Consider the following 10,497-nt stretch of genomic DNA (forward strand, 5'->3'; position numbering starts at 1 on the left):
AAGCAACAAAATATTAACCATTCCAATTTTAAAATCCCTGTTACACAGCCAGTCTCGAAGGGAAAGCCTGCCTGAAGAGAAAGGTCTTCACTTGCTTGCAGAAGGACAGCAAAGATGCGGCCAGCCTCGCCTCCTGTGGGAGGGAGTTCCAGAAGCTGGGAACAGTAATGGAGAAGGCTCTCTCCTGTGTCTGTAGCAAGTGGAACTGTGAGGGTGGTGGGATCGAGAGCAAGGCCTCTCCTGATGATCTTAACACCTGGGCAGGCTCATCAAGGGAGGGAGACAGGGTCTTTATGACAGCTTGGACCCAAGCCACGTAGGGCTTTATAAGTTAAAATAATCATCATGCACAGAAATGGATCAGCATCCAGTGGGGTGGTTGTAACAGGGAGTTTATATGAACTCTGTAACCAGCTCCAGTTAACAAATCTAGCACACTAGCTTTCACTAGTGCAAAGGTACCCCTGGCTTTTGCTGAAACCTGGGCATCTAGGCTCAGAGACATATCCAGGGGCATCCCCAAGCCGAACACCTATGTTTTCAGAGGGAGTATAACCCCATCCACCACAGGCTGGATCCCTGTTCTTTGATCTGCCTTTCAACAGACCAAAAAACTGAAAGGAATTGAATTCTGAAAATGAAGGAAGTGAGCAATACTGAAACTGACATGTTATTACTCATCTCTACCCTAACTGCTGCCCCCAGGTGCAATTGCAGTTAGGCTACTGTCCCATTGCCCGTGTTGAAACATACTTCAACTACCTGTCTACTCAGCTCCTATACATGGCATGGGACAGGAGCAACCTATTGTTGTCTGCCTTAAGTGGCAAAGTATCCTGTCTTTGGCTAAGAACAATGGTGTAATTGTAAATTTGGAAATACAGGTGCCCAATCGTTACAGCCCCTATAACTACCTTGCCCCTTAAGGTGAATGGAAATATATAGGCTGCTGGATGAGGGCTTATCAACCATTGAGGAGCAGGTATTCTGTACAGTTAATAGCTCTTAATTGTTCATTGAAGACCAAACTACCCTCAAATCTTTTGCCTTCAACAGGGTTGTGTACTGCTTGCAACAATATGCTCTTCCTAAAAATATCTTTTTTTCTCCCAGCTACTTAAAGTATTACAGCTAAACATAGAAGGAACAAGGAAACCTGAAGGAGGTGGCAGATTAGAATGCCATGGAGCTTTGACCCCTTGAGCCTTGGCTTTACTACACTAACCAAGAATTTATTTTATTTTTTAATTTTATTTATTCTATTTATACCCCGCCTATCTGGTCAATACGATCAAGAAGAGAGCTTGGGAAGGTTATTTTTTTAAAAAAAAACTTTTTATTTTTGCATTTTTAACATACTGTATATACATATGTATATGTATAGGTATATATACTGTACACATACACCTATACTTAGACAGACAGACATATATGTATAAATTGAACCAACAAAGAGAAAAACAAAAGACAGAAGTGATCCCCCAGCAAATACAATAATGCTAGTACTTACTATAAACCACCCTTATAAATTTACAATATAATTTTAACTATCACTACATACATCTCAAATTCTGCATATAAATCAGTGCAGGTCTTCCAGATGTTCAACTAAACGTCCTCATGAAATTGGCATCTGCCTTGTAACTTGTTCAAATGTAGCAAGTCCTAACAGATGCCCCAACCATTGTGTAGTCAATGGTGGGAGTTCATCTTCCCAAGCTTGGAGTGTAAGTCTCTTAACTACTACAAGGGCTTGTAAAGTTCCATTTCACTGCCCACTCATTAGACCCCACAGGACAAGGATCTACGTAATGAAAGAGAGCATGAATATTTGCAGATATCAAAGATTTCCCCAATACTGCATTAATACAAGAAATGATTTCAATCCAAAAGAAATGAATTGCTGGGCAAACCTAGATCATATGTGTCTAGGATGCATTTCCAGTATCATATCTCTGACATCTGTCAGAGCTTGATAGTCCCTTCCTATATGCTCAATGCATTTTTGTGTGTGTGTGAAATCAGTCTCAGTTTCAAGTCTAAGGAAACATCTAGTATAGATTCTCTAATACAATTTACATTGTTTAGATTGTGTGCTACCCTTCTAATTCTCCATTCCATCTCTCTCTTGGAAAGGGTTTTTTTTTTCTTTTCTTTTTTGGTGTGTGTGTAGGATTATAGCTTCCGGAATCCTTCTGTCAGCATAACCACTGGATTTACAGTCTAAAAATAATTTTCCTAGGCTCTGCCATGAAGAAGACAGCAGAGAAGGTCTTCAGCTTGCCATTTTTGGTGATGACATTGCCCAGAATGTTGCCCTCTTTATGTACCAGAACTTGTTTGGGAAGATTTTGACCAAATACATTTCCCTTCTGTTTTACAATTAACTTAACCTCTAGCTCAGGAAGTGTGATTTCCTATTTAACTCTTCAGGTTTATGGTTTCCTGTCTAGGGTGTGGCTGTACAATACTTGTAACAGGACATAATACAAACATAAAACATTTGTATTAAAAACATTCAATGAAAAATCACTGTGGTCTGTTCTCTTTGCTCTTTCTTCCCTCCCACAGCTTAACTAGAGGCATACAGGTTATATGAAACAATGTACATTATTTTTCATTTGGAAAATTATGCAGTATAGGCTCTGTGTATTACAGTCATTAATCTTTCTATTTAAATGCAAATTTTTCCCTTTCAACTCCAAACTAAAGACATGTTTTATATAACTAATAAAACACAACTTTGATCTTCCAAAGTATCCGTTGGGGAGATGCCTTATTTAGAATGCCTCTGTGCTTGAATACATCATTCTTTTGTGTCTACATTAATGCACAAATGTAGGGAAATCTAAAGCAAGCCAAATTTTTTTTTGCCATATCTGTGTTTAGTGCATACACCTCAAATAACTTGCATAAGCTTTTTTGCATCTAGAAGCCAGTGGCTTCTATTTTGTGTCTCGTTCAGTCCTTCCCTTCAAAAATACTTCTCCATAGAAGAGATCCTTGTTTCCTATTTTTCTGTCAGTCCTTTGTTATCGGATCCTTCATAAAATAAGAACAGATTTCTCATTGTAAATGTGTAAAAAATCCTTATAATTCTGGTCTTGGCAACTGGTCCACAGTACCTGTATATGCAAACTCTCAAAAAGGAAAAGGTTGCAGATCAATTCTAGAGTACACACTTCCAGAGATTAAAGAAGTTACTTTTTATTTATATACGTCTTTAATTTTTATACCACCCCATTAGTGCAAGTGGACTACTCTAGGCGGTTTACAGTTAACTAAAAAACAAGTAAAAGTAAAACAGGGCATATAAACGTATAGAACAGTGGAAAACATATCAAACAAGATTGCCCCAAAAAGTCTCTCTATAAAGCAATGTTTTTAGACATATTTTAAAAGTTGGGAGGGAGGGAGCCAGGCACAGTTCCACTGGCAGTTGATTCCAAAGCACTGGAGCCACAGCAATGAAGGCCCTACGTCTAGTAAAATGTTTCTTGGCCTCGCTTGGAGTGGCTACATTGTGGGTCATGGCCTGGGAGGACCTAGTGGTTTGAGTGGGTGGCTTTAAGGAAAAGACACTCTGACAGGGAACGTGGTCCCAAACAATGAAGAGCTTTAAAAGTGGTCATCAAGCATCAACTTGACTACAGCTTCCAGATTTCTCTAGCCATTATGTTTGGACGCCATTTTGGCTTGGGCAGTATGAAAGTCAAAGTCTTAAAGACTAAGCTTTTCAAGCTCCGTAGACTTTCTGTACAGAGGTCCCCCTTCCTGGTATCTCCAGATAGAGCTGGGAAAAACATCCAAAACCCTGGATACCTGCTGCCAGTTAATATTGTTTTGGGAGTAGGGGACTATTTTCCTATTGGAGTCTGCATTGCCTCCATCAGATCCTTTCAGGATCTGCTTTTGAGCATTAAGTGCCTAGAATACAAAGTGGCCAATGGCAGAACCAAAGTGGGCTAGGTCAAGGTCCATATGAAACAAGCCTGAAGCTTCTATGAGGACTTGCCTTTTCATACACTATCCTTAGAAGAGAAGTTCAGATTTTTTTCCCTCAAACATCTTCTTCAGTATTTTGTTTTAATGGCAGCTGGCTCTTCTTTCCCCCTTCAGCCTTGCATGGGAAAATGTTCCAGAATAATTCTAGGTCCAAAACATTGTGGAAGATGCAAAATGTTAGCTAGGCTGCCAACATAATTGCTGCTGTTACTATTTGTGGCAAAAGCAAGGATACACAAGAAGGAAGGAATTAAAGACAAACTACCACACCTCCTCCAAACAGATGGGGACTTTTTCCTCTCCTTGGGCAAGTTCAGTGAAAGATGGTGCTTCCAATTTCAATTCCCAGCAACACAATGGATTTTGAGAGGTAATTTGCACATATTTTAGTGCAGCCTAGGCCCTATTCTTTCTCTAACTTTTTCTGTTTTGCTTTCTACTTTGACCAATGCTTTCTTTCGCCACCTATTTTTCCTTTTAATTTTTTCACTTTGGGTTTTCACTCTTCATTCACACTTTTTCTTTTTTGAAAATATCCTTCATGGAAAGCAAGGCTTAATGAGTCAAAGCTTCCGTGAGAATCATAGTTCACTGGAAGCTTGTAATGACCTGGGGATAGCTTTGTCAAGCCTCTTAAGCAATCCCTTCTCAGATTCAATAGACAATTCCTATGAAGTTATCTTGAATGCAATCAGATAGTATCTTTCTTTTCTCCTCAGGGAAGCAAAACATTCCAGCTGTCAGCTATTTACAGGAAAGCTGTAAAAAGGGCAAAGCTAGAAGAAAAAAAAAGATTTTAAGACATGTAAAGAGATCTTTACATGTCCAGGGACGTGGTGGCGCTGTGGGCTAAACCACAGAAGCCTGTGCTGCAGGGTCAGAAGACCAAGCAGTCGTACGATCGAATCCACGCGACGGAGTGAGCGCCCGTTGCTTGTCCCAGCTCCCGCCAACCTAGCGGTTCGAAAGCATGCAAATGCGAGTAGATAAATAGGTACCATCTCGGTGGGAAGGTAAACAGCGTTCTGTGTCTAAATCACACTGGCCATGTGACCACGGAAAGATTGTCTTCGGACAAAACGCTGGCTCTATGGCTTGAAGAGCGGGATGAGCGCCGCCCCCTAGAGTCAGACACGACTGGACAAAAATTGTCAAGGGGAACCTTTACCTTTACTAAAGAGATCTTGCTTAACCTCTAAAAATATTGGTTTAGCCCAAAGGGGTGGGACTAAGAAAGTACAGAGCTGTTAGTAAGAGATTTGAATCAGAAAGAGTGTTCCATTGTCAAGTCTTTTACTTCCTGCATTGGTACATGTTGTAATAACCTTGAAGTCTCCAGAACACATAACTTTCCTCTCTCATACAGTTTTTCCTCATCTCTATCCATCTCTTCTCTCTTATTACAAAAAGGACTGAGTTTTGCACAGATCAAAACATCCCATGATTTAATGCATCAAAGATCTCATGCAAGGTTATGCAGCTGCTGCAATTGGAAACAATTGGCCTGCCCTCTCTGAGGGAAGCCATGGATGTTGAGACCTCTAGGCATGCTACCGCCAGGATATATTGTTCATTATTGCCCATGAGGGATGCATTCCATAGGTTGTATCTGAAAGGTAGCTGATCTGTAGAATGCAGCCACTCTATACTTTTGTATCTGAAGCTTCCTGGTGTGAAGACTCTAAAGAGGCGTAGAGATTGAATGTCCAGTCATAGACACCATTATATTTCTATTAGTTTTTAATGAAGGAAGGAATAGTAAGATCTTCCCAGCACATCTATAAAATAGCGGCATATATATGTGCCTGTACTAGTTTCTATGTCATCTTCCCCCACCCCTTACAGCTAAAGGAACCTTTGTTTCAAGCAAGCAATGTATGTGTGTCTGTGTGTGTCTGTGTGAGTGAGTGAGTGAGTGAGTGAGTGAGTGAGTGAGTGAGTGAGTGAGTGAGTGCAACACATCCTTTTGGTCTCAAGATCCAGGGTGTACAAATTCCAAACCTTGCTACTGAGACAGCAAGGGGTCCAGACTCACAATATAATCTCTCCCCGATATGTAACATCAATTTCTGGACAATTTTTCTACACCACCCATAATGGAGGCATATTTAGAGCCCGAGGAAGTGAACATCATCTACAAAAGCTTTCTATTTGTCTTAATTGTTTAATTTTTAGTGGTCCAATCAAAGGTATCATCTCTTCCTGCGTTTGTATAACAGTCTCCAGTGTTCTATGGATGTTTCAGTATTTCAAGTGAATATTACAAATACAGTTAGAAATAAAGTTTGCGTTTAAGAAAACCCAGAAGCAAATTTGGAACAGCTATCCAAACTTATCTCAAGCCAGATATTTTGTATACATATGTCCCTTAAATTCTATGTATTGGAAAGGCACTGTTGCGAGTGTTTATTGAAGAAATGTCCCACAAAATATCTATAATTCCAAAATCTAGAAGGAGAGTAGTTTTTTTTTAATCTCCAAAAACTAATCTAATGTCCAATTTACAGGGAACTCAACACCGGGAATAGATAAAACTTTAGAACCCTGGAATACCTTAACAAGCCCACAAAAAGAACTTGTATTTCCATTCCCAACAACACACACACACACACACACACACAGAGAGAGAGAGAGAGAGAGAGAGAGAGAGGTGGAGATTTGTGTTTTTTGGACTACAAAAACTCCCAAAATTGCTGTGTTGCCTGGTTAATTCTGGGAATTACAGCCCCAAAACACAAATCTCCATACCTCTAAATCAAACCCCAATAGCTTCCCCCCTTTCTATTCCCCATCCACTGAGCTAGACCATTTAGCACACATGGCTTATAGGTCCATGAGAAAATGTTGAGGCTAGAACTATTAATGTCTGGCTTTCCACGCAGCTTTGTGTGGTGAAATACCACAATTATATATTGAAATACCTTCCTGGCTGAGAACTATTTTGAGTGCTTAGCATGGACCGTGGCAGACCAGGCCCTATCAAAGGAAGCTTTCCTATACAACAGAAGTGGCCAACATACAGCTTACAAGCCACCCAAGACCTTGTTGGAGAAACAAATGCCTGCTCCAGAACCAAGTCTGATTTTTTTTTGTTTGTGGGGGGGAAAGTCATTTTCTGCTCTCATAATCCCTTGGGAGCAGTCTTAGTCACCATCAGTGATGTGAAGAGACCATAACTGCCCTACAAATCCAAATCAAAGCAGAAGTAGATTTCCAGCAGCTTTTCAACTTTTTTAAAAAATCACTTTGTGTGTGGTTGTTCCTGAGCACAAGGAATGTGACACTCTAAAATTACCAGATCCCCTTCCTTCCTTCCTTCCTTCCTTCCTTCCTTCCTTCCTTCCTTCCTTCCTTCCTTCCTTCCTTCCTTCCTTCCTTCCTTCCTTCCTTCCTTCCTTCCTTCCTTCCTTTTTAAGGAAAGTTTATTTTTGAGGACTGGGGCCCTCAGGATCTTCCTGATTCTGATATAGTTCTCTGTATAATTCTCTGTATCTAGTTCTCTGCACCATTATGGCGGATCATGGGGAAAGAAGTCCAGGGCCCTAGTCAACAGAATGAGATAGACTGCCCCGAAAAGGAAATAATTTAGCTGATTTCTATGGAAGCAAATGTATTTAATATGCAACTATCCAAATCACTGGGTTCTAATTATAGCCTGTATAATTAACTTGTAAGCCACCCAGAAAGTGTTTTAAGCACTATGGGGCAGTATATAAGCAGCACACTTTGCTTCCCCCACCCCCTTTGGGCCTCTGAAAAAGGGGATTGCTAGAAGATTATATCCTGAATCACCCAGTCTAAAATTATATTGCTACATACCATGACCTGGATTGATCCCTTCGTTCTCACTCTCTGGCTCGCCTCAGCCTAGGGTGGCAGCATGTCCTCTTTTAGGCTGAACACTTCTCATTTGAAGGGCTGTCAGGAGACAAATCCTTTGGTTAAAAGTATCCTCCATTTGGAAGTCTGCTCACTCCCAACTTTCAATTTAAAGATAAAGAACCATAAGTAGGGGGTACAGTGGCTTTGATGCTACCACACATATTGAGCACCTGGATCTTGGACTCAGCAGGCACTGGGCCAGAATCTTTCCCACTCAGATGTGATATGTTCTAAGTAATCTCTTCTGTCCTCTTTTACGGAGAGACAAGTTCTCTGGTTTTTGCTAAAGTGGCCACCCTAGCCAGACTGGGCAGTCTTCAGGGGTAGCCCAATGTGGGCAGACAATTGGAGGTTTCTTTACAGCAGAGAGATGGAGGCCAAAACAACATCCATTTCCATAGGAAAGATTACAAGAAATTGCCATAAATTGCAGTGCAGTAGCTGGCTGTCACATCCTCCTCATCTTGACATGCTGTGCCTTTGATACTGCTGTGCCTGAGAAACTAAAAAAACTATATATAAGCATGTGCTTTCCCTCTTTTTGTGTCTGTTTCTTGGACTTGCATTAATATCAAGTTTATTCCTGAAAGCCTTTAGCTGGCATCAAGAAATGCCAAACAAGCTTGAACAGTGAAACATGCTGTGCATGAATGAAGCCGACCAAGAGGAAAAGAGGCATGATCTAGCGGACGTAAGTGAGCCATGCCATAGAATATCATGTATTGCATCTGTCGTTGTAAATAGGTAGGTGGTAATCAATTCTCAAATGGCATCAAACAAATATCTGCAAATCGCGTATGTCAGTGGGAGCCATTCGCTACTTCCTAATAAAATTCATTGCCACTCTATCAACAAGGTGTTGCAAAATTACCATAAAGGTATTCACTCGCTTCTCTCTGCCTGGAAAATCCAAATAGGTGTATATTAAGTTATAATATGAAGGTAGGAGCCCGCCATGCAATGCATTCTTGTCAAATTTGTATTGCAAAGATGCACATTAAGCCCTTGAGCAAAACAAAGCTTAGGATGCCACCATCTCCCAGTGACAGCTTTGTTTAGGGGTGACTTTATAATAGTGGATCTCAGCAGAGTATTTCTGACCGCAAAGCCAACACCACATTCCCTGGTCTCATTCAATGGTTTTCCCTGCCAGAAGAATAAGAAGTTTTTTTTTCTTTGACAGATCCCATTTCTGGCAATCTCGTCTCTTGCAGGGCAACAATATCCATCTGCAGTTCCACCTACTGCAGGGAGTGAAAGAATCCTGTCTCTGCAGCTCCACTCATCAACAGGACCAGTTACCCGCATTAGTGCATATGCACCAACACTGTCGTCTACAACAGAAGTCAAATACAAATTCTACGACGATCTGGCAGCTACTATCAAAAAAATCCCTTAGAAAGAGCCACTGTTCATTCTCAGAGACTTTAAAGCAAGAGTTGTTGCTGATCACAATTCTTGGCCCACTTGTCTAGGCCATTTTGGCATTGTGAAGATGAACGAAAATGGCAAAAGCTTGCTGGAGTTTTGCTGTTATTATGGTCATTCTGTTATTTGTGTCAGCAACATATTATTTAATATGAAGCCTCAACACAAAGTTTCCTGGAGACATCCAAGATCCAAGCATTGGCATCAGCTCAATTTGATCCTCACTCAATGTTTTAGCCTTCCTATTATTACGATCACACACAGTTACCATAATGCTGATTGGTAGAGTAAAGCTACAAACAAAGAGATTGTATCACACAAAAAAGGAAGGAAGACCACATATTGACATCAGCAAGACTCACGATCAAAGAGAAGTGGAGGAATTTGCCCAAGCGCTTGAGGAAACCCTTCCAGGCCCAGCTGATGCAAATGCACCTGGACGATGGAAACATTTCAAGAACACTATTTATAACACCGCCTTGTCCACATTTGGCAAGAAGACAAAAATGACAGCAGACTGGTTCGAAGACCATTCAGAGGAGTTGATGCCAGCCATCAAGGATAAACAGGAAAGCTCTAGCAGCATACAAAGCCTGTCCTAGTGAGTACAACTTGCAAGTTCTTCAAGCTGCTCATAACCAAGTCCAACAGGCTGCCAGGAGATGATGTTCCAATGATTATTGGCTTCAGCTCTGCTCTCAGATATAGATAGCAGCAGAAACAGGTAACATCAAAAGAATGTATGACAGTATCAAGCAGGCTTTAGGTCCAATACAGAAAAAATCCACTCTCTTGAAGTCTGCTGCAAGCGTGATCATCCAAGACCAAGCACAGCAGATGGACCACTGGGTGCAGCACTACTCTGAGCTATATTCCAGAGATGTAGTAACCGAAGAAGCATTAAATAACATTGAGTACCTGCCTGTCTTGGAAGAGTTGGACAGCGAACCAATCTTAGCAGAAATAAAAGTGGCCTTGGATTCCCTCGCCTCCGGCAAGGCACCTGGAAAGGATAACATTCCTGTTGAAGTGCTGAAGTGCTGTAAAGAGATCATCACCACTGAACTGTATGAAGTATTTCATCTTTGCTGGAGGGAAGGTGGAGTACCACAGGACATGAAGGATGAAAACATCATCACATTGTGCAAGAACAAAGGAGACAGAGGTGACAACTGTGGCATC

This window comes from Pogona vitticeps, chromosome 2 (genome assembly GCF_051106095.1).
Source record: "Pogona vitticeps strain Pit_001003342236 chromosome 2, PviZW2.1, whole genome shotgun sequence".
In the NCBI taxonomy this organism is placed as follows: Eukaryota; Metazoa; Chordata; class Lepidosauria; order Squamata; family Agamidae; genus Pogona; species Pogona vitticeps.